Source organism: Heterocephalus glaber, unplaced genomic scaffold, assembly GCF_053883595.1.
Source record: "Heterocephalus glaber isolate CG9 unplaced genomic scaffold, H.glaber_assembly_v1.0 deba00000546, whole genome shotgun sequence".
Classification (NCBI taxonomy): domain Eukaryota; kingdom Metazoa; phylum Chordata; class Mammalia; order Rodentia; family Bathyergidae; genus Heterocephalus; species Heterocephalus glaber.
This window is the reverse complement of record NW_028258147.1, coordinates 12,321,190-12,346,987: the sequence shown is the minus strand read 5'-3', so window position 1 is coordinate 12,346,987 and position 25,798 is coordinate 12,321,190. Positions and strand designations below refer to the sequence as shown.

Sequence of the window (25,798 nt, the reverse complement as noted above, 5' to 3'; positions counted from 1 at the left end):
AGATAGTAGACCTTTGTCTGAGGAACAGAAGGTGAAAATATTTTCCTGCATTGTGGGCTGTCTCTTCACACTGCTGGTGTTCTCTTGCTGTGCAGAAGCTTTTTAATAAGAAGAGATCCCACTTGTTGATTGTTTGTGCTAGTTCACGGGCAACTGAAATTTTGTTCATAAAATCTTTTCCTACACCAATGTCTTCAAGAGTTCTTCCTAACCTCTCTTCCAGGAGGTTTAGTGTTTCTGTTTTAATACTCAGATCTTTAAGCCACTTCAATTTTAGTTTAGTGCATGGTGAGAGATATAGGTCTAGGTTTAATCTTTGGCAAGTTGAAACCCAGTTTTTGCAGCACCATTTATTAAAGAGGCTATCTTTTCTCCAGTGAGGGTGTTTGGTTGGCTCCTTTGTTGAAGATGAGGTGGCTTAGTGTCTGGAGTTGCTTCTATATCTTCTAATCTGTTCTACTGGTCCTCAGGTCTGTTTCTTTGCCAGTACCATGATGTTTTCATCACAGTAGTTTTGTAGTATAGTTTCAAGAAGGGGGTTGGGATACCCCCTGCCATATCTCTGTTGCCTAGAATTGCTTTTGCTATTCTGGCTCTCTTTTTGTTCCTATTGAATTTTTGGATTGTTTTCTTAAGGTCCGTGAAGTATGCTGGTGGAATTTCAATTGGGATTGCATTGAATCTATATAGCAGTCTTGGAAGTATGGCCATTTTGACTATGTTGATTCTTCCTACCCAGGAGCAAGGGATGTCTTTCCATTTTCTGATATCATCTTCAATCTCTCTTTTCAGAGTGCTATATTTTTCAGAGAAGAGGTCTTTGATTTCTTTTGTTAGGTTGATTCCTATTCATTTCAGGTTTTTGGAGGCTATTGTGAAAGGAATTATTTGCCCTATTTCTATCTCAGTGAGTCTGTTGTTCATGTAGAAGAAAGCTATTGATTTTTGCATGTTGATGTATCCAGCTACTTTACTGAATTTGGTTATTAAGTCTAGAAGACTTTTGGTGGACTTCTTGGGATCTTCTATATAGAGTATCATGTCATCTGCAAATAATGAGGATTTGGCTTCTTCATTTCTATCTTTATTCCTTTTATTTCTATCTCTTGTCTAATTCCTGTGGCTAATGTTTTCAAGACTGTATTGAACAGGAGTGATAACAGTGGATATCCTTGTCTTTTTCCTGACTTTAGTGTGAAGGACTTCAAGTTTTGACTATTTAGTATGATATTGGCTGTTGGTTTTTCATAGATGGTTTATATCAAATTGAGGAAGAGATCATCTATTCCAATTTCTTGTAGGGTTTTTATCATAAATGCATGTTGGATTTTGTCAAATTCTTTTTCTGCATCTATTGAGATGATCATATGATTTTGACCTTGGATCTATTGATAGAGTATATTACATTGATTGATTTGCACATGTTGAACCATCCCTGCATCCCTGGGATGAATCCCACTTGGTCAAGGTGTACGATCTTGGTGATCTTCTGCATTCTATTTGCCAGTATCTTAATAAGGATTTTAGCAGCTATGTTCATTAGTGAGATTGGCCTATAGTTCTCTTTTTCAGTTAGGTCTTTCTCTGCTTTGGGGATCAAGCTGATGCTTGCTTCTAGGAATGAATTCAGGAGTACTGCTTCCCTTTCAATTTCATTGAAGAGTTTCAAGAGTAGTGGCAGTAGTTCCTCTCTAAATGTCTTGTAGAATTCAGCAGTGAAGCCATCCAGACCTGGGCTTTTCTTAGTTGTTAAGTTTTTAATCATGTTATCAATTTCATTGATTGATATTTGGTCGTTTAGAATTCTTAGGTTTTCTTCGTTCAACTTTGGTAATATCTAGGATTCTGTTCATTTCTTCTGTGTTTTCCATCTTATTGGCATATAGGTTCTCAAAGTAGGTATTTATGTTCCTGTGGATTTCTGCTGGATCTGTTTTATTTTCATTGTTTTCATTTCTAATTGCATGGATTTGGGTCTTTTCTTTTCTATTTCTGATAAGGTTGGCTAAGGGTTTGTCAATTTTGTTGATTTTTTGAAGAACCAACTCTTGGCTTCATTGATTTTTTTTGTATTGTTCCCTCAGTCTCCATTGCATTGATTGTTGCTCTAATCTTTATAATATCCTCCCTTGTATGAGCTTTGGGTTTGTCCTGCTCTTCTTTTTCTAGAAGCTTGAGGTTCAGCATCAGCTTGTTTAATTGGGCTTGCTCTGTTTTCCTAATGTGAGTATGCTATGAATTTCCCCTGTAAGACTGCTTTCATTGTGTCACATAGATTCCAATATGTTGTATTGTCATTGTCCATTAATTGTAGGAACTGTCTGATTTCTTCTTTAAGTTTCTCTGTGACTCATTTGTTATTCAAAATTGTGTTGTTCAGTTTCCATGTGTTTATGAAATTCTTGCGGTTTCTTTTGGTATGATCTCCAATTTCTTCCCACTATGGTCTGATAATATACAGAGGATAACTTCAATTCCTTTGCACTTACTTAAACATGTTCTATGTGTGAGTATGTGGTCTATTTTGGAGAATGACCCATGTGCAGCTGAGAAGAATGTGTATTCTGATTTTGTGGGGTGGAAGACTCTGTAAATATCTCAAGTTCATTTGTTCAAGAGTTTGATTGAGTTCTAGTATTTCATTGCTTATTTTTTGTCTAGTTGACCTATCTATTTGTGACAGTGCGGTATTGAGGTTCCCCGCTACAATTGTATTAGTACACATATGACTTTTCATATCTGTTAGTATTAGTCTTATATAATTGGGTGCATTAGTGTTTGGTGCATAGATATTTATGATTCTCATCTCTTCCTGTTGGATTGTTCCCTTTACAAGGATGTAGTGTCCTTCTTTGTCTCTCTTAATCAGTGTTGGTTTGAAATCTACTTGATCTGCAAAGACAATAGCTACTCCTGCTTTTTTTCAGGTTCCCATCACATGGAGTATTGTTTTCCACCTTTTAACTTTGAGTCAATGAGTTTCATTTTGAATTAAGTGTGTTTCTTGTATGCAGCATATTGCTGGATCTTGCTTCTTGACCCATTCTGCCAGTCTATTTCTTTTGATTGGTGAATTGAGACCATTAACATTGATGGTTATGACTGATAAGTATTGACTTATTGTCATGCCTTTTTCTTTTTGTTGGATTCTCCCCCTTTGCATTTAATTTCTTGTCATGCCCAATGGATTCATTCTGCTATACTTCCCAGGGTTGTGACCCTCACTGTCTTTTCCTAGGATATGGTCTAAGATTTTTTGGAGTGGTGCTTTGGTGTTCATGAAGTTCTTAAGGTGCTCTCTGTCATGAAAGTATCTTATTTCTCCATCAATTTTGAAAGATAGTTTTTGTAGGTTACCTTAATCTGGGTTGGAAGCTGTTTTCCTTTAGGGCTTGAAATATGTCACTCCAAGACCTTCTTCCCTTGAGGGTTTGTGTTGAGAAGTCTGCTGTGATTCTGATGGGCTTTCCTTTGTGTGTGATTTGTTTCTTTTCTCTGACTGCTTGTAGAATTGTGTTCTTCTGTTGGGTTCTGGAATCTTAACCATTTTATGCCTATATGTAGATTTTTTTTGATCAAGGCTATTTGCAGTCCTATGTGCCTCACTTATCTGTATGCCAAGTTCTTTTCTCCTGCTGGGGAAGTTTTCTGCCATCACTTCTGTGAATAGTTTTTTAAGTTGTCTGCACTCTCTCCTGTTTCTTCACTGACTCCAGTCAATATTATGTTATTCTTCTTTGCATCATCTAGCAGCTGCTGGATTGATTTCTCTTAGTCCCTTACTATTTTAAAGAAATTTTTATTTTCCTGGTCACTAATTGCAATCTTATCTTCTATATCTGAAATTCTGTCCTAACATTGGCTCATTCTGCTGTGTCAACTTTCAGTGGAGTTTTTAATCCCCTGGAAATCTTTTTGGATCTGTTTTATGGATTCTATTTGTTTCCTATATTGGGATTCCATCATGTTCCTCAGCTCCTCTATTTTTTAATCTGTGTCCTCTCTAGATTTATTAATCATGTCTTGCACTATGGACACAATCTCTGCTGATATCTGAGAAATTATTTCTGATTTCATTTTTTCCAAATCTTCTTTCGATGCCAGTTCAGGGAGTCCAGGTGGTTGAGTGTCAGATTGTTCCACCTCATTGCCCTTTGGGGTTGCTTTAAGTGATTTGGAAGCCTATTTTTGAGACTTGTTTATGTGTCTTCTGATTTCAACAGGGTGGGGTGAGGATGTGTGTTGCTGGTGCCCGTGCTGCTGGTGCCCATGCAGCTCACCTCCTTGGCACTTGGGGTGGTGGTAAGGTGGGCCCTCCACTGTGCTGGGGGAGGTTCTGCTCCTCTGCACTTGTACTGTGGTATGGCAGCCCCCATAACTTCTTAACTATAGCATGAGAGCTATACTTCTATGCAAGAGTTACAAGGTTTTTCATATCTTGGTTCAACTTATTTTTCCCTGAAACCTCATCTCTCTACTGCACTGTTTGAATAATTTTAGACACTGTTCCTTCAAAATGAAATATTTCCACATCTAAAAGTCTTTGTTCATATTTCCTTGATCTGGGATGCTCTCCTCTATCTCTTCCTGAAACTTTCTTATTCTTTTAAATGACACCAATTCTTAGGAGCCTTACTGTATCTTCTTATGAACCATGAAGAGTAATCTCTGTGCTTCCTTAGCTCTTTGTACTTGCTTTCCTATACCTTTAATCATATTGAATCATAAGTATTATCTTCTGGTACCTGTCATTCTTGATCTACTGTGATTTCCTAAAAAGTTGTGCTCATGTCTGAATTACTTTTGTATTTACAAGAAATATTTAGCAAATAAATAGCATTGACTAAGAGTCTAAGTAGTAAACTTACATGGTGTCAGATTTTCCAGAAATATAAAGTTGTTGAGACTAACTTTTTTTTTTAAAAAAATCAATTTCTTCCTTATTTTCACCTTAATTACTACAAAGAAAATAAATAGTTATATTTGACACTTATCCATTCCTCAAGAATGTTTAAAGCAGTCAATATACATAAATAAACAAGGTTTAAATTTTTATACATGTACAAATATTTTCAATTTTTTCAAAATGCTGATAGGACAAAACAAGAGAATAGATTTAGCATTAAAACCAAATTGTCTGCAAGCAGTTTAAAAAATATCTGCAAAAAACTTTAACAAAGGTATCAAATCTTTTTGTCAGCAAAATACTACCATGAGTAGCAACAATAGCTGAGAAAGGGCATAATTACTATTAATGACAACTAGGGTAGAATCTTAAGAAGTTGTGAAGACTTTTATTGTAGACCATAATGATGGTGGTCTAAAGCTTTTAATTTGCATAGATACTGACCCAAAGTAGTCTGATGCAAAATTTCTTTGAATCAAGAAATCACAATCTTTCTCAACAATTTTTTAAAATTGCTTCATATTCTTTTGATGATGCTTCTGTGCCCTTTAAGTCAAGTTGATTTAATACTTTCCTTTAAAACTTCTTAGACACCTTGAGAAATGGCACCACTATGTCTCTGACCTGGCTAAACCTTCGTCAGAACTATCAATTCAGAATTCCTGCTTTCATGTATAACAAAGGCTTAATAAATTAGTTTTTAATGAGTAGTAAGGACTTAAGGTGAACCTTCATTTTAAAAGCCCAGAGTGCTATAGAATGTTGATTTATTTTTCCTCTCACATCAGAGAGAACATAAAGGGCAAAATTTCTGACAAAAATATGGAGACTATGGTTTGGTTCACTTCTTGAGGAGTCCACTCTCTTCAGCTCAGAATAAGTGAATGACTTTAGGAAAAGAATCAATGTTTTCATTTATTGATGAATTTATTTAGTCTAAGTGAATTAACAAAACACATTCTAGGCATCAAGCATTTTACCAAGCACAAAAGAGACTAAAAAGAAATTTTAAAATAAATAAAATGCAATCTTTTCTCTTAAAAAGTTAGGGGACAAACAGTTGAGGCCATTAGAATACAGTGTGAAGATAATTCTAATGTGGGTAACAAAGAGGCTATGGGAATCCTGGGAAAATGTCCACCACTCCAGGAAGTAGGCAATGAGAGGGCCACGTCCAGGATGGCTTTCCACATCAGATGATGTCCAAATTAATTTCAGAAAGATGCATAAAGAGTAATCGTCAGAATGGTTGACAAAAGTCATTCCAGGCAGAAAGATATGCCTACAAAATGAGACCATTCTTGGAAATGAGCTTGAGTTAATGTGACTGGACAACAGGTAGAAGGGCTAAGAAATTGAGAATGATCAGTTGGAGGCCAATAATTGAATCATTACAGTTTTCTAGAGCACTTTTATTACTCTGTTTTGTATTGCTATAGAAGAATACTTGAGCCTCAGTAATTTACAATGAAAAGAAATTTATTTATTGGTTCACAATTCTTGAGACTGGAAAGTCCAATGTCAAAGTGCGTGTATCTAGTGATACCTTCTTGCTGTGTTATTATATGGTGGAAGGAATCTCATGGTAGAATTGGTAGAAGAGTAAAAAGGTAAGAGAGAGCACAAAAACCCACTTTCTTGATAGCAAACCTACTATCAGGATTGGTCCATTCATAAGGGCAAAGCCCTCAGGATCTAAACACTTCTTAAAGGTCTCACCTCCCAATAACAACATAATGGCAATTAAATTCCAATTTAAGTACTGGAAGGGACAAACATTGAAACTACAGCATCACTCTAAAGTGCTTTTGAATTGCCTTCAAAGAAAGGGACTCAAGTATTTTTCACTGGCAAAATGGTGTAAAGTCATCCTCCAGGCTTTGATTCAGGTTTTATGATGTTTTTCCCATACTTTGTAAGTATTCCCATGTACATATTATTCATAAATCTACTCTAATACTTTATCACTAAGAAAACCTGGAAAGTACTTTTGTGACATTTTCTTCTCATAGACCACCATTATAAAGTGAGATAGGGCAAGTGATTTGAAAGTATATCTTAAGGATTAATAAATTAATCATAAAATTTATCATGGAATTTAAGTTATAAGGAGAAATAGGAGTAGAGAAGAAGGCAATAGGGGATAGTGAAAAGTCATAGGATCTGTGGATTCTGGCAGAATTAAAGGATTGTTGAAATCAGAATAAAATGCTGTGAGCTGGGCAAGTAGAAGGTGTTAGTCTCCTAAAATTGAGATTGTAGATGGTGACATTGCTGTTTTTACATTATTACTATACTTGGAGTAAAGCTTTTTTTTTCCTTTTCTGATGTGAATAGGAACCTCGACTATTGGACCCTCCTTGTGTCTTAATTCACTTTACCATTGTGAGAATTAAATGTCTTACATGGGCTCAATTCTTCCCTGTCTTTTTTTCAAGAGCACAAGTTCTCTTCTTCTCTCCATGATGTCAGGTGTGTGATACCCCACCCTTATGTTAGGTAAAGGGAGAGGAAAAAAGTCTCTCCCCTCCAGTGCTGCTAGAGAAAGGGTCAGCAGGTTCGCCAGATATTTGAGTTCAAAATTGGGTGTTTATTTGGCTTACAAATCTAAAATTACCTGTGAAAGTTGGAAGAAGGAATGCTGCTGAGAATTTGAAACTCAAAGCTGAACTTATTCTAGATTATATGCTTTTGAAAGGTAGTAGAATCACCAGCTAAGATTGTTCAGCTAAGCAGAACAAGCCTAAGAGGCAAGTGTGTAAACCTAAAAGCCATATTTTTAAAAAACTTTGTTCTAGAGACTAAACTAAAGGAATAATCCACACTTTCTGAAGCTAAAGGGTAGAAGTAGGATGTGCTATATAAAAAATGGCCATAGATTCATCATTTAGGCTCTTTTACACACACACAGAATACTGGAAAAACTGTGGACTCAGAGTAAAATAAAGATTCCAATTCTACCTTTGCCACTTGCTTTTAAACATTAAGCCTCACTTTTCTTGTCTATATAGTGAGGTACTAACCCCAAACTTGCCAAAATATAACAAGAATTTATTTCTGATAAATAAGCTTGTAAGTGCAGTAAAACAACTTATGTTCACAAGGCAATTGCTACCCTGTAGATGACAGCTGAAGCTAAAAGATGTCTCCTTATAAAATGGAAGAATTATAAGGATTAAGAATAATTATGTTTTAATTTAAACTTACTCCAAAAAAAACCCAAAAAAAAACCCAGAGAGAAACAGTAAAGTTGCCTCAACTGTATTTGGTTCTTCATGATATGGAGAAGTTTAGTCAGGTCTTAAATGTGGACAGTGTGGAGAAAATAGAGCCTGCTCATGGAGGGAGAAGAAAGCTAGTGCTTGGTGGAACCAGGTAGAAAAAGTTCAAAAAACTAACCTGGGAGTTCTCAGATTATAGCACATTTAAGAATATACTCAGGTTTGATTTGAAACCTAAATAAGACAAAATACAAACTGTCTAAAAATTTAATTGTTATTTTTCTCTATCCTTATTAAATAGACATGCTTAATTTAGTCTTTGCTGAAAAAAATATTCATGAGCCTCAAAGATGTTTTCAAATGTGCTCAGCCAAATCAAAGTATCTTTGAGCAAGTGTATTCCAAGTTTTTATATGCTTTATGTCCTAATTATTTCCATCTTGAATAATTTGAATTAAAAGTTTAAATAACAGACAAAATATTCATCAATGTGGCAACTGTAGATAAAGTTAGTACCATGATAAAAAGCAAGAAGCACTTCATTTTTGCATTTAGTGATTATTTTTTGCATGCCTAAAATGTGTACTCTTCTTAGAACAGGAGATACTGTATCTAGGCCCTTATTTTGGTTTTTCTTTGATGCTAAGAGGGAAAACTCAATACTAAATCAATTTTCTCAAGACTCAAAGACTGACTGGACAATCATGGCAAGTTTCAGAATCCCAGCAAGGACATAGTCTGGTACAGCATACAGATAATGAACTCTCACTTAGAGCCCTGTGCCCTGATGATAGCTCCACTCCTCAGGCTCTCTGGAAAATTACCTACCACTAACTCTGTACCTCAGTGTCCTGGTCCGAAAGGTGGACAGCAACAGAGGTAGGAAATTTATGTGAAGAATAAATTAGGTTATATGCTTTATATTGGATTGGAAAAGGAAACAACTATGAAAAAACTAGTGAAAGGGTTTGCCTCCCTCCCACTTTAGGAAAGATTTATATTACAAAGAGAATCAATTTAATTCAGTCATTGTTCCATTTGCTCTTTAACAATTTAAAAGGCTTCTTTACATTTTTAATTTTTTTTAACCAAAGCGTTGTCATTATTGTTTTCTACCCTTTTGCTATTATTTGATAGCAGCTGTTTCTTTTCTATCAACCTAGAAAAGAAAATTCACTAGGTACATTTAATTTTTTCTCTAAGTATAGCTAAAGTTTACCTAAGTAAAGTTTATCTCCATGCTTATTTTAATTAATCATTTTTCAAGAATTTCCTCTAGAAAATGACCACAGCTTTCCCCAGGGATATTACCACTGATTTCCCCTCAGGTACAAAGCATACCCTTTCAAGTTTCCTGAGGATGTACTCATATATAACCATATTATTCCAAGGGCCTTTGATGACATACACAACCACCATGTAAACAAAACATACAGAGATTTAGATTTACCTAGAAGATAAGTTAAAATGTTTTCCTTACAAAAGAAAAAAAAGAATTTGATATAGGACTTTCCCTGCCAACTCTGTTGCATGTCATCAAACACATTTTTAAAAATATTAAAAGCTACATGTCTCCTGTTGCAAGGTCCTATAGAGAGTTACTGTGCCCAAAGAATTTATAACTAAGATGGGACAACTAACTGTAACTCAAAAACCTTAATCACTTTTAAAGGGGGTGTAAATATGTAAACATGGAAAAAAGAGAATAATACAGTTTTGGTTTTTTGGTACCTAGGATCACACTCAGGACCTTCTGCTTGCAAGGTAGGGGGCAGAACCACTGAGCTAAACCCCTGGCAAGAGAATAATACATTTTGATTGGAATATTGGTGATTCAGGAGCTGTTATAATTTGAAACGATCACTAGCATATCAATAGAAACATTTGATAAACGGTAACACAGGCTGTCCTGGTGGCCTACTCTGATCCTCAGCCCTCCCTGTTACTGGTTTGGTAGATGTGTACAAACGCCAGTAGCTACTAAGTGCATCTGCCAACAGTTCTCATAACCATCATTATCCAGAGCAGTATTCAAGGACAGTTGAAGCTGGCTTGCCTTTGCTTGCCTCACTGACAATTGTCAAGTAATGATTGGAGGGAGTTGTAGAAAAACGCTGTCTTTTGCTACCTCTCCAGATGGGACAGTGTCTGATGCAACTGATATTCCCCATTTGATCATGATGAAATTAGATTATTATGAAACACCACTCTGCCTAGGTTCTTTCCCATGCAGATTTTACTCCAACAGAGGTAGAGACCCAGCTGTTCTGTGGTCTGAGGTGGGGGGAGGTGCTGCAGTGCAAGGGTGGAGGAAGGCAGAGCTGGGTAATGCAAGCTTATCAAGTCCCCGGCACTCTCCCATGAGAGGGAATCACATCGCCTGGCAAGAGCCCTCCTGCTCTGCCCAGAAGCCTCATAGAAATATGGAAAAGTATGAACTCCTGTTAAAAGAATAACAACGCTGCCCTCTGAGTGCAGGAAGAAAGTAAAGGCTCAGGGGAGCAGGCTTGCTACAATGGATCTGTTAACAGAAATTCCCCAAACTCTCAACTGACTGTGTTTCTCAGGAGGCCCAGAAGACTCATTTTTGCTGGGCCTACTTCCTGATCTGCTGGCAGGACAGACAGAAAGTAGGACTAGACTATGATAAATGTGATCATTGTGTATATGTAAGCTGTACCAATAAATTTAATTTTTTTAAAAAGTGGGATTAGATCTTGAGGATAAAACCCTTGCCTGGAAGTTGAGTTTCTCTCTCCAAGATGCATTTCTTTTTTTTTTTTTTTATTACTTAAATTCTTTTATTGGTGTATTTTAGGTATACCACACATTTACATTTCTCATTGGGAACCTGTACCCTTACACGATGGATTCCAAGACGCATTTCAAAGAAAGATCTGATGCGTATGGCCAGATGGATGGAACCCAAAATACAGTGTAGTTCAGATGTCATTAAAAATAAAAGTATCTGGGAAATGAACAGGAAAAAATAGGAAGGAATTTAAATCCTTCAAAGAAAATCAGTGAAAGTGAAAAAATAATTTGGAGTTAATCAGCAATACCTCCTCCTCCTTAGAAAAAGCAGCAATAATGGATGTAGATAGAATCCAGAGAATTTTGTTTGGGGGCCAAACTACTCTCAGTATGTCACAGTCCTCCCTATTCAGCTCAGCCCACCTACCTTGGAGTGGGAGATTAGGGAGTTGGTGGGTAAACATAAGACTCTGGGAGCAGCACAGAGCAGAACCTCTCCATAACCTTGAAAGCTCTTACCCAGCAGGAAGGAAAATGCTGTAGCTAGAACTGCAAGTTCCATAACAAGAGCAATTACATCCAGAGTGATTGTAGTCTCAAGGATCAGGGCTTCCCCTATTCTGCCACAGAAGGAGAATCTGGAGTCACTGACACATGGTGTGTTGGCAAGGAACATAATGTTGGCCCCAGAGAAAGGTGCTTTGTAGCCATAAAAAATATGGTCCTCCTCCTAGCAACATCTGTCACCTTCGCTTATGCCCAAAGTGTGGTTACTGTTGCTTTTCTCAGAATATATTTTAGACTTTCATTTTGAACAAGATTTCACACACATATTGCCCATCAATCCTTTTACAGCATTTGCTGAGACATATGGGAAGAGGAGTGTAGAGCAGAATATCATTGGAAAAAAGAGCAGAGCCAAGATCATTTCTCATCAGTTAACCCAGAGTTCACCCAGGATGGAGTTGAGTCATAGCAGTAAGAATATTTGCAAAACATGAGAAATGTTAGTAATTCTTATAACATGAAACTCTTGAAGTAGTCTGTCCAACTGCTACCATATATGTTTTAAGATATTGTAAATATCACTATATATACAAAATAAAGCACATACCATTTTGTACATACTAGCAATCCCATTCCAAGCAGTATGTATGATTTGTATGCCTCTAACTCTCATTAAACCTTTCTTATTAATAATTTCTATTTTAAATCCACCAGGCATTCCTTTTTTAAGGCAATGAAAGTGAAAAGTTGTTCTGCTTTAACTTGTCTTATTCTCAGATAGTCTTTTCTTTTCTTTTCTTTTCTTTCCTTTTTTTTTTTTTTCTGATACCAGAGATTGAACTCAGGATCTTGCACATGTCAGGCAGGTATGGCACCACTGAGCTACATCCCTGGACCTCTGAGGTTTTTTTGTCAGAGTAAAGCAACCACAAAAATAGCACCACAGTCCTTTGTGATCATGTGTCAACCACAGAGCCTCTCTGAGATAGATTCATGTTGGAGAATGATTTTCTCTACTAATTAGCTGTCATCTAATCTGGCATTCATCTTCCTTCACTCATCAATATCAGTGTCATGATGCCACAAGTGGCAGGATAGGAACTCCTGAGGACATACTGTATCTCAATGTTGGGAGTGATTATTCTGTTTTGCCTCTAAGAACACTCTATTTTTTCTCAGAACTTCATTTGCATAATTATTCTCTTGGATCAAGGCCAGAGCTTTCCCCTTGAATGTCCTTTGGCATAGCTGATCAGCCAGACTCTCCAATAGAAGAGATAGTATCAGTGTCAATATATTTTCAGATATTTATTAGCATCTTTTGGCATGTATTTCCTTTAATGTCTCCTTTTCAAAGCTAATGGAACAGCCTAAATTGGCTCAAAATTTAGATATTTACTTCTATTCCCCATAATCAGGAAGACTAGAAATTTTTTTAAAAGTTATAATTCAAAACAACTAAAAATGTTTTTAAAAATTATAATTACTCCTTTAATGAAAAGCCTGGCCAATGAGAAAATTAAGGAAATTCAAAGGGTCAAAACTATATGCACAAAAATGCACAAATATAGAAAGTTAAGCGTGTGCTAGGGATTTCTCTGAAAACTTTGGGTGCATTCATCCTTGGAAGCCTTTGGTTTACTGACACATAACAAGGTTATAAGGTACAAACATGACTTCTCACCAAGTAGAAAGCTGGATGAAAGATCCAGATAAACAAGATGCCTTCATAAGTCAACATCTTTACTGAATAAAGACAAAATAAAAATCAAACAAATATAAACATTCTGTGTGAAAGCCAGTAACTTAAACCTTGAGTTAAAGGAAAGGGAAAGAAACCCAAGACTCCTACAGAATAGTCACACTTGAGGTGAAACTATAGGCTGGAGGGAAATCTGCCTACTTGAGGCAAACCTTCAAACGGAATGTACAATAAAACCTCTCTGTGTTAACCATGGCTCTGAGCAGAGGGAAAAATGTGAAAGTGATAGTCTTCTCTTGAAATTTTTAACTATAGACAAGCCTATATTTGTGCCCAGAATTCAAATGGAAGTAAATTGCATGGTCATGAAGGACTTACACCAAAAAGAAGAGATGAGAAGGAGGAGGAGGAAGATGAGGGACAGGAAGAGGAGGAGAAGGAGGAGTGAAAAATGAAGAGGGGATGGGAAAAGGAGCAAAAATTCTTGTGAAAAACAGCAACAAGAATATTAACAAGACCAAATTTTAAAACATGTTGTAGTTTCTGTAAATAATATTGTGGTATTAGTTCATAAATACACAAATCAATTAAAATAACTGGAATTTCTATCCATAGATCAAAAGAGATGAAATCTTGTTTAAAAAATGCATCATCTGAAATCAGAAGGATGATTTTAATAGGTATAGGTGACCCGATAGCTAAATGGAAAAATTTAACAATCTACTCTTTACACAATAATAGGATAAACTGCAAATGCATCAGATATGGAAATATGAATAATAATTCAAATGTGTATATACTTTGTCTAGATTTCTAGATCTCACTGACAACTGCTTGATAACTAAATTGGTCAAGTAAGTGAATCACATTAAATTCATCCATTATCAAAATAATTTTGTGAAGCTTTGACTATATAATAGAGTACATAAAGTATTACTAATTAACAATTTTAAAGAATTGAGAAAAAACTTGAGAAATGAATGATGGGACAAGGAAGTGCTTACCTGATAATATGTAGCTGTACAGGATGCTTTTCCAGAAGCTGGGCATAGGATACTGGAAATCAATACATTAATGATGCAATAAATTAGCAATTCACCTAAGAAAACAAACTCTATCAAGTGTACTATGTACTACAACTTACAAACATATCCATGGCACACAATAGGCACAGAAATGATGGTAATAAATCAAAATTGCAAATCATTGCTAACTACTAATTAATGAAATTTCCAAGGAAACTCTTTTAAATATTTAAATATTGAAAAAATTACTTTTCTTATCCTACAGTTGATTATATTATTTCAGAATAAACTTTCCTTTTTTTCTCCCCTTCTTCATCCCAGAAAGTCAATCCTTAGTACTGATATTTTACAAATTCTACTACTGCTCAAAGTAAATCATACATTTTAATAGCCACTTTCCTATAACTCACAGCCTTAAGTCAATATAAAATATGTTAGAGTCAGTTGTTGGTGAGAGTGCTCCAAATAGAATCTTGCCATAATCTCAATCAAATAAGACCACTGAAGCAAATGCAGCAGGAAAGGCGAAATAAGTCAACCACCTTTCCCCCACACTCTCTGCAATAACTGGATCTAGATAGAATCCAGATCTTCATTGTCCTGTGCATAAAAAGACATGGGAATCTATCATTAGTTTGGTCGTTGGGGTTTTGAAAGTTTTTCACACCAACCTCAAAAACATTCATGTGTATATATTTCAGTGTTCATCTTGTCATAGTAATGGCTTCATCTTGAGTCAGATTTTCCATTCTAACACAAGCTTACTGTTTTCTCCCTATTTAAAAGAGTATTTGTAACATTAGAATTGCTAAACCTAGAAATTAGCAACTATAGATAACTCCCACAGGAGAAGAAAATCCCTGGGCATTTCTGCAGAATTCTCTATTTTTTTGTAGTATATCCTCTTTATTATGGCTTTTTAATTTCATAAAATCTATTGTCCTTGCTTTGAGCTTTTTCAAGTGAAAAACTTCCTGAAACTGTGTGCAGCAGAGTCCTGAAAGTAAATGAAGAAGGATAAGTTTAAATTAAACATAAAAAACCATGGCTGTCCAATCCCATGGAGTGGAGTTCCTTGCAACACCCAACAGTAGATGTCTGATTCAACTCGGGAGGGGGAAGCCTACTAACCCCAAGGAGCCAAAACGTCTTGAAAACGGGATATTGTGCCAGTTCAGGCAGAGGTGGACCTTAGGGGGTGGGGACAAGGATGCTCCCTAGGGGACAATCAGATAAAAGTTAATTATTCAGTCAAACACTATGCCTTGCTTGCCTGCCTTGCTACCTAAAACAAGTATGTGCTCAGCAAAACTCTATTGCCTTTGTTGTTTCTCAATGTATCTGGGGGTTTGAGTTAGTTTGAGGCTTGATTCCATTTCAGTAAAGACTCCTGTGCCCCCCACACAAAGTTACTCTCCGTCTCTCTCATGTCTTCATTCCTCTAATGGGATTTGCTGGCCTGAACCCAGCACAGTAGCAGATTATTCCATTGTTAAAAAGAACTGTTAAAATTCACTGGAAACTTGGGAAATAGCAAGGGATTTAAGGAACTTGGTCCCATTCCTCCTTTCTACATCTTTACAATTTATACATTCTACCTCCTTTTATAAACCAGGCTCCTAGGTTTGAATATTTAGGCTCATTTTGACTCCTCTCCCCTTACTCTCTATAACAGATCAATTACTCTTTTTGACTCATTTCATACTATCTCTTATACCCATCCTTCTATCTCTAATTAGCACTCTTCTAAGCCCATTATGAGCCTCTAGTGAGTCTAGTCCCTTTCACTTCTTCCTATTAATCACAGCTAGTTAAAACTCTGAAGAAAAGTTATAGTATTGACTCCTCCTTCCATCACATCCAATGGTGACACTGATTTGCAAAGTACATAGTACGCACCCTCCAGAAAATGATGCAAAGAAAATTGGGTATAACATTTTCTTTCTAATGTTTCTCCATTTTGAGGATGTGAACTCAACTTGTTCATAGTTACTCCAAATTCCCTAAACTACTTATTGTCATGTAGCCTCCTGGTAGAGAGATGTCATGTATTTGGATTATTTATTTTAAAAATAAAGGAAGAAAGAAAAGAGAACAAAGATAAAAACCCAGGTCAGCAGAACTCAGGATCAGTGAGTCACCTTAACCTTCCCACCCACATATGGAATACTTTCCAGAAATATCAAATCTTCACTCCTTTTCATTTTATTCAAGGATTTCCTACCTCTTTGCCACTTAGCCCTGGCTCTCACTCTCTATATAACATGCATAGCTTAGAAGTGTGCCTGGTTCACTAACTTCTGATTTATTATTTCCATAGCAACAAGAGAACTAGCTTTTGCACATTACCGAGGTAGTTAAATATGTCAGAAACAGTACTCCTTGAGCTTACAGCCACAAACTAGTTCTACAACAATGGCTTTGTAAGCAAAACTGTGCTCAGTGAAGAAGTACTGGGTTGCTTCAGACTCCGGGGACATGAGGCTAGCTAAATACTCACTCACCTACAGAAGTTGAATACTTATATGAATGACGAGGAAATTCTGCACATGCCTTTGTTTCCTTCCATAGACACCAGGCAAGCAGGGATAGTCAGTTACCTGAACCCTATAGTAGGCCCCTAAATTTCAGGGTTGGTCACGAGTACACACCCAACAGCAGATCACCTGTCTATTTATTAACACTGTGCTCTATAGTTTCTCAATTCTACACTTACATTTTTAGATTTGTGATCAAAACAAACAAAAATATCTCATCTCTGTAACTAGCAGGAATGTTATCTCAAAAATGCATCATTTTTAGTGGGATTGTCAAAAATATGAACTTAGAGAGGAAAAAAAACTGTAGAAGAATGTTACAAGCTAGGTGCTGGTGAATACTTGAGAATTCGGAAATATGGTCTACTCTTATTTTTAACTGTGTAAACAATGAAGCTATAAACCCCTCTATGTATTCCTCACAAAGGAGTTTAATCCAGGGCATTAGCAACTAATATGTCAAAAATTCTGGCTGAGCAAAAGAGAAAAAGGGCAACACCTGAAAATTAGAAAGTTGCTACCATTGCCAGGGCATGGAGAGTACCCTGACCCTGGAGGAGATTCAGCCCCTGCCCCTGGGAAGGAGCTGCCCCTTCCACCCTTCCTGGGGAGTCCTGAGCTGACTGCATGACACAGCTGTCCCTGAGGCTACTGAATCCAAGACCACTGAGGAACCAGAAGTTGCCTGCTACTGCCAGAGCTGGAAATTCACCCTTCCTCCCGCCTTCTAATTTTGCTTCAGTATCTCCTGTTGGCAGCACCTATCTGGAATTCAAGCCTCAAGAAGGTCTAGGAAAATGCTTTCAGTCTTTTGGGGAAAAAAGCCTGGAAGACAGAGATTATATCTGAGTGCTAGAAGATGGTACCTGGCATACTTACAGATTTTAATGAGAAAATATTGAAGCAGGGATGATACTGTTAAAGTGGTCTTGTGCCTTCATAGCTCTGAGTTAATACAAATAAAAATGCCCATTCAAAGGACTGTGTATAGTTTCAAGGGAAAATTTTTTTCATAGAACACAATACATAATAAAATAGGCAGTTAACTCCAGCTAGCTTTCACGCTTTGTATATATAAAAATAAATTTAAAACAGTTCAGCAGTTTACTACTGAGCCAAATTTCAGAGCTAAAGGATTTTCTAATATGCAATTTTTTTTTTCTTGGTGAAATAAGAAGCTAAAACACAGTAACTTTCACCCATTCAGCAATGTGATGAGGATGGGCTACTTACATTGTTCTGGCTTTTACAAGGAATGCAGAGAACAGTTACAGATTGCAATATGTCATAAAAGATGTATGTACAAATAATATGGGGCATCAAGATGTTAAGGGAAAACATTAGCAAGAGAACAGAAGAAATAGCATGTGCAAAGCCAGAGGTGTGTGTTAAAATGGTGAGTTTTGAAGTACTATTTTTTTACGTAAAAACCTCTTGAGTGACTGATATATTTATTTATGAAATTACTTTGACTTTTCAATGCAAGCAAAAAAAAAGACAAAATTATTTTCACTATAATTTCCTTTAAAAGTATATGTTTTTATTTACATTGTACATTATGATGTTTTGAGATATATATGCACACACACTGTTAAATAATTAAATCGAGCTAATTAACATTTCCGTTATGTCATATATTTTCTTTTGTAGTGAGAACATTTAAGACCCTCTCTCAAAAAATGTTTACTCCTAGCAAGTATACTTTTTTTATCAACTATAGTGTCACCTGCCATAGAGTAGAACAGATCTCCACGGTTTATTCATCCTATCTAGCTGAAACTGTGTACCTTGTAATTCACATCTTCACATTTCCTGCCACACAAGATCACTGCCTCCCAACCTTTAGCACCCACCAAAGTGTTCTCTGTGGAAAATACTATGGAACAGTGTTCACTGGCCTCCCTTTTACCAAAAGGAATCCCAGAGCCCTTACAAGGCCCTGTGTGATGTGATCTGGCCTCTGACTATCACTGGGACCTCACCCCCCCACCCCACCCCCTGGCTTTCTTACTGTCCCAAACTCAAGGTCTTTACTTTGCTACCCAGAACTCTGCAACCCTGGTACCTTTGTGGTTTGATCCTTTGCTTCAGTGAGGTAGCTGCTCAAATATCATCTTATCAGAAAGGCCTTTCCTGGCCTCTGAAACTAATAATGTTTCTCTCTTCTCACCATGATTAACTTTTCTTAATAACATAGATTTTAACTAGAATTGTATATTTTATATACTTACACATTAAATACCAGCTATTGACATTATACATTTATACATTGTTTGCTTGCTCATGGTGACAAGGATGTAACATCATTTGATGCTCTATCTTAGCACCTACAATAGGCTGGTGTGTAGTAGACCCTCACTTGCAAAATGAATTAACAAACAACTAAATGAATGAACAAACAAATCAACAGATAGGAAACAAAGTTGAAGACCTAGACAGGGTAGTTTGATGGGAAAACAATATGTAATGTTAAGATATATAGGCTCTGCTTTTTCAGGTCAGAGAAGTGCAGCAGAATGGGTGAATACAAAGAGAAGATGAAAGGGATCCTTAGTCATTCTCCACATTCTGAATTTTTCCTGGAGCTGGGCCTCAGACAAATTACAGACTTTTCCATCCAATAAGAAATGCGTTTGGTACGCTTACAAAGCCTGGTAAGGGGGAAGCTCTACACAGGCTCAGTTGAATTTGGGTCTTAAAAAACCAAAACAACAATAGCAACAAAAAATGGAGACAGACGTTTACTTCCAAATGCTGTAGTCAAAATAAAGTATGTTAAACATAAATTATCACAGAGCTCTGGCTGAATGACTAATTTGTGAAATCCCCAGCCCACCCTCCCTCCCCAATCACTGTGCCCCACAATAACTGCAGGGAAATCTCCCAGAGGCACATGTAGAAAATAAGTCTCATTTCCACAGGGAAAAAAGGGGAAGGGATAAAAATAAGAATATAAAGACTTGGCAAGAAAAATTAACATTAGAAAGAGAAGAAATCTGGGATCCAAGAGCTCAACCAGAACAAACCACAGCAAACAGCTGCTCCCTGGCAGGCTGAAGGGAGTGGAGAAAGCACTGCCTTTTTCCTTCCCAATAAACTTGCAGATCCCCAGCCTTACCTTTCCCCCTCCACCCCTCAGCCAACACCCTGGCACTTCCTGGCTGGGGCTTCCTGACCGTGAGTCCCAGCCTTGTTTTCCTTATTGCCAGGGCCAAGAATAAGATGCAAATTTCACAAAAACACAAAACAGATTCCAAAGCTTCTCCTTGACAGTGAACTGGCCTGAGGAGTTGGCTTTCCAGGCTGCTTAGTTCATAGCACTGGCATGTAGATCTCCTGAATGTATGCAAAACGCTAACATTTAGCAGAGGACAGGAAGAAAGTGGGTTAGGATGCCTTCAGCTGCTGCCCTTGCAAGGCTTTGTAAGTTGGGTGGAGCACAATACAAACAGCTTGTCTCATCGCTATCATAATAATGACAAATTATTAATACAGATGGGCACAAAAGTGAAATTAAAACACTGTTAATGAATTTCACAATGTTCTGTTCAGTTTTGATCTGCTGCACTCTAAAGCTTTTGAGAGTAAAGAAGAAGGGAAGGAGTGCAGAAAGCTTATTAAAATATATGCATAATAGAAATAATTTTTTATTCTAGCCTAGTGAGAGTCCTCTTCTACTTTCTGCCTTTTGTCAAATGATTTAGGACACATCAAAACCTGTAGGAGAGTTGTCAGATTTGACAAATAAAAATACAGAATATAAATATTTAAATATAACTAGATATTCTGTATCTTTTATTTTTATTTTTTGGCAACTCTGCCCTATGGCTTTGACTTATGTAATGCCATGGTTAAGAACATGGCTCCAGAGAAAGGCAACTCTGTTACCTTAGTCAATAATTTAATCTCAGCAAACATGAATTTCTTTTTCTGTAAAATCAGTTAATGATGGTGCATACTTCATAGAATTCTTTTGATAATTAAATGGTTCAGTTTATTTAATGTAACAAAGACTGGTATTTCCACTTGAAAAATATTATTATCATTATTATTTTTAGAGGGATGGTGAATTTTTAATCAATGTATAAAAATTTTAGGAGATTAATTACCAGTAAAATTCAGCAAATTTTCTCATTTTTGTTATGCTTTACTGTTTTAAACTTTATGAACAAGAAAATGAGCATATAAAATTATTACACAAATGAAACATCCACATTTCAGTTCTATGTTGGCTACCAAGGAAAGCATGGGAAAGGAAAGGAATACAGGAGACAGACATAGGGAAGATGGAAGAAAGATGAGCAGAAGTGATTTGTTAGGCCTGCACTGTATTTTAAAATGTGCTATTTTACAGCACTTAAAATCTGAGACAATTCGCAGGACCACACACAATTCTGGCTTCGCTTGACAAATCAAGCTTTGGACCTGCCCTCGAAGCTTTCAGTACTGGTTGCACTCTTTAGAGGGAGCACATGCTTTCCATATTAGGCTCCTGTCCTCTAGACACCCAGGGCTAATGTTGGTTCCCACCGATAACGTACTTGTGCTTACTTTTATACAGTCAGAGGCACTCATTTATTTCATCTGAGTGTGGCCCAGATTTGCTTAGAATTGCACTGACCCTTTAAATTATCTGCAACAGCAACCCCAAGCCACTTAAATAAACACACAGTCTGAGAAATAGTGGACTCGGTGAGCTAAAACCACTTATAACAAATCACCTAAATCAATAGACTTCAAATATTTATACTTAAATACCTTTTAAAGGAATTTTTAAAGCTTTGTATTACTTGTACATTTTTATGTTGAAATCTAATTTTTTACTATATGGTTCAACAGTTGAAAGGATGTTTAAGCTTTAGCATAATGCCAGTCTGCTTTCACCTTCAGTTTTCTCCACGTCCTAATTAATTTTCTTTTATTAGAATACAACAAAACTGTCTTTGTGGTGCACAATTCTGTGGATTTTCACTCTCATAAAGCCAGTACCATTATTTATCCTCTCTAGGGCAAAATAGTTCCATCATCTTACCTGTCTCTTGCAGTGCTTTTTAATATGTGCTATTTCCTCACAGAGTAAAGATAATTGGAAAGCAAGGAGGTGCACAAATTAACAAAACAATAAAAAATTTACATATAACCTTATGGCAAGCACTACCAGCTGTTTTCCAATAGCCATTTGCCCCTTCCCTCACTGTCTAGAACTCCCAATTTCAGCGGAATACTCCGTCCTTCAGAATAAAGGTTATACTTTTTAGGCTCCCTTATATCTAGGTTTGGCCACCTAGCTAAGCTGTGGTCAACAGAGCGAAGATGGAAGTTTTAACTGTTAAGCAGAATAGATCTGCTGCTTACCTTTTCCCTTTACATCATTGTCTCTACCTCTATTGTCCCAGCTGATACTTGGACACAATAGTTGGCTCTCTAAGGTGCCATCTTGGACCTTTGGGACAAACCCATGCTGTACAGAGTCCATGTTCAAAAGGCTATTTGGAGGCTGAACTGCCATTCCAGTCTTAGACTGCCTATCTTAAATTTTAGATGAAAAAAAGGCATTTATCCTATTTAAGCCACTATACTTTATTTTGTAATATCTGTGCTATTTATAGCTAAATCTAATTATAGTTATTATACCACTTGTGTTTCAAATAATATTAATTTGAAAAATATGACATTGTCATTTGATAAGACCAAAAGGATAAGTTATTAAAAATTTCTTAGAGTTCAACCTAATGCATGCTCATGGCAAGGGGGTGTGAATGAGGAATAAAACCCTTCAATATATAAAGACAAAAATAATCTTTGGTCATATCACTGAGATAAATAATATTAACATCTTCTATATTTACTAACAATTTTTATGCCTGAATGTGCCAAAATTAACTCTGTAGTATTATTATCATCCTATCTAGAAGATAGTATACAACTAGAATATAACAGTTTTTCTTATCATAACTATATTTTATGATTTATTTAATGGTGCTTTTCCAAAGGGTCAAAAGACATTGGTTGTCCTGTAATTTTAAGTTCAATAATTGGCTTCCAGTCTTTTCGTGTTGTCCATTCCATGTCCTTCTCCCATGGAAATATACTTTTGGGTTTTTTTAAGTATCAAAATTTATAAATTAATCTTTAAAAATAAATTGAAATAAAAATAAGCAATCTTTCATTATCCAAGCTTATTATAGAAACACTGTGATCCATATGTTGCTTCTAAAGATACTTTCCAAAAGCCAGAGCCATACATAAATTTATACTGGCAACATTTCTTTCTTCCTGAAATAGTGCTTTAAAATTCAAATGCAAAGAGATCATCCTTAAATTATCTTGCCTTGTGAGTGACATCCTCCATTAAGGCCTAAATTTACCTCCAACCTAAATAGAACCAGTGTCCACAAAGTTTGCTGCTATGAATTTTAATAGCTGGAATGAAGAATAACAGAACACATTCTTGAGAAATTACTTATGCTGAAAAAAATCTTAGCCTCACATCAGTTTAGATAACCTTTCTAATGGGTGGCTTTAGAGAAGGAGATTTACAGAAGTGCTCATTGTGACTTGAGACTGAAAGAGAAATGGGAGGCACAAATTAGTATACTGCAGCCTGTTTTCCTTATTATTTTTTATTTTTTTTACCTTGAGATCAGGGATGCCCTTGAGGAAAACTACCTTGTGGCACCTCCCATACAATAAAGTCAGTAGCATGGAGCAAGATTTCTGTGTTGGTCTGGTCCCTATATATATATTTTTATATATATAAAAATTTCAAAGGGTGTCATCATAATATCTGTGGAAATGAGGAGAAAAAGTCAGATGAAAATGTTGACTTTGAATTTCTACAAATTAAATGAGATGTTATTGTACACAAAAAATGTTTTTTAAAAAATAAAACCTCTGTATCTGCATTGAGAATGGAACAGAAGGACAAAGGAATGATCTGCAACATGATGGATGTCATTACCTATTTGGAACTTTCCAGCAAGGAGAATTGTAGAAAGGACTGACAAGTGGGGGGCTGGAGTTCTGGCAGTGAAAGCATTTTGGAATCTATATTCAACCATTGACTAGTCTCTTCTTTTTTATAGTAAGAAGTAGGAAAATATACTTGGTTATAGGCCAGTGCCTACTTGCAATCCTCTTCTCAGTAACCCTTTTACTGCCCAATTAATGGTCAGGTTAGAAGAGTTCACCCAAAAACAAGACATAGGTGAATATTACTGGACAGAAACCTGAAGTAAGACAGGAAAAGTTGTGAGATGATGAGATGTGAGCAGAAGAGAGAAAGATATTAGAAATGCCAGCTTGGTGAGGTCAAGGGAGGCCTCTACCTTGACGATCAAGATTAAGCATCGGCACAACTCATCATAGCTAAATGTTGGAAGCAGCTTATATATTCATTAACAGATGAATGGATAAACTATGGTATTTATACACAATGGAGTACTACAGTGCCATAAACTCAAGTCATTTGTAAGAAAACGGATGCATTTTGAGACTGTAATGTTAAATAAACTAAATTAGACAATACAAGCTTAAATATTGCATGGTTTCTCTTATATGAGAAAGCCAAAGTAAAATAAATTAAAGTGCAAAATAGGAAACACAGACACAGATCTTTTGCAAACAGGGAGGTGACCAACTCCCCACAAGGAATGTAATCATTACATACTGTAAACATCTACTAATAAGAATAAAAACAAACAAAAAAAAAGATTAAGCATCACAACTCTCTATCTGCGAACAACTATATCAATGGATATTTCTGAAAGAAACTATAATTCACCCTAATATTCTATCCAAAAAAAAGTTTTCTCAACAAAGCATTTTTAAACCATTGAGTATATTTTCTTATAGTTGATTCATCTTCATGCATATTTTGTTCTCTGTGTATATCACATTTTCTATCAATAGATAGCTGATATTTGAATCTTTCCTTGCTTTTTTTCCTCCCTTCTCTGTCTTTCTTTGCTTTTGTCTTTCTTGTCTCCTCTGACTGTAACATGGACTCACGAGATCAAACATCTTTAAATGAAAATTTTCATGGAAGGAGAGCTAAGGACCAGGAGCAGTATGGTAAAGTGGGGCAAAATAAGAAATCTACAGCCTGAGGAATGCATGGCCAGGAGCAAGGAAGGCACAGGCAGACTTCCAAAAGTTAAATATAGCATGTTTTCTCTCATATGTGGAACCTAAAATTATAAATTAAAAAAGAGAGAGATGACAGGAATATAGAAAGGAGGCTAGTAGAGAAGGGAAAGGGGATAAAGGGGTGAAAAAGAAAAGGATGGGTAATGGGGGCATTAAAATAAAGTATGTTATATGCACATACAAATATGTCAAAATGAAGCCCACTGTTCTATATAATTAATATTCTCTAATAAATTTTTGAAAGAATCAAAAGGATTCAAGGACACTAATAATATAAAAGGAGTCAATCTCCCAAACTTGTGTACTTCTGCATTCTTTCCTAGCACCAAATAGAAAACCATTTGTCTTATCACAATATCCTGTCCTAACAGGAGTCATGCCCACTAGGAATCTCAGGAGAGAACATTTCTCCAGGGTGTAACAACTTCCATCAATGGTAAAAAAGAAAAAAAAGACTAAGGGGAATTACAAACACTTTTTATTGAAAGAAAACACTTTTTGTTAAAGAGTAATAAAAGCGGTTTAAAACCATCTTCATTGAACTATTTGTCTTTCTCTGCTTTATATCAATATGAGCCAGGAATGAAGAAATTGGGTATTCTAAAGGTTAAGATTATCTAAAATTAGATGTATTGTAGATCATAATTAATGAAAACAGTAATTTCTCTTTTATCATTTTAACACCTATATCCTTAAACTGTTAGCATATAATTGCTCAGAAAATTGTAAACAAAGCAAATACATAATAGGAAAAAATATAAAGACTGAAAGTGAATTATTAAAAATAACATCAGCATTTCTTTTCCACTTTTCTCAGTATTCATTTTTACAATGAATATTTAGCTAGAAGAAAAAGAACCTCTAAACACCAAAGAGAATGGAGACAAGCAGAGATGATGCTCTGCATAATTCAGATTACAATAAAACCACAGATGCAAAGGTAATGTAAACTCACTTAAAGAATATAATAAGGTAATACAATTAGGGACCTATTACAT

At 36.0% G+C, this 25,798-nt stretch overlaps 1 protein-coding gene across 6 annotated transcripts in view; it reads right to left on the bottom strand.

Annotated features, from left to right (window-relative positions):
• The window catches only part of Iqub (IQ motif and ubiquitin domain containing), a 194,086-nt gene that overhangs the window by 61,598 nt on the left and 106,690 nt on the right, over positions 1–25,798 (bottom strand). For all 6 annotated transcript variants that reach the window (XR_015448722.1, XR_015448724.1, XR_015448723.1 and 3 more), the window contains one exon: positions 14,095–14,146. The gene's annotated coding sequence lies outside the window, so the exon portion shown is untranslated. The remainder of the gene's footprint in view (positions 1–14,094; positions 14,147–25,798) is intronic.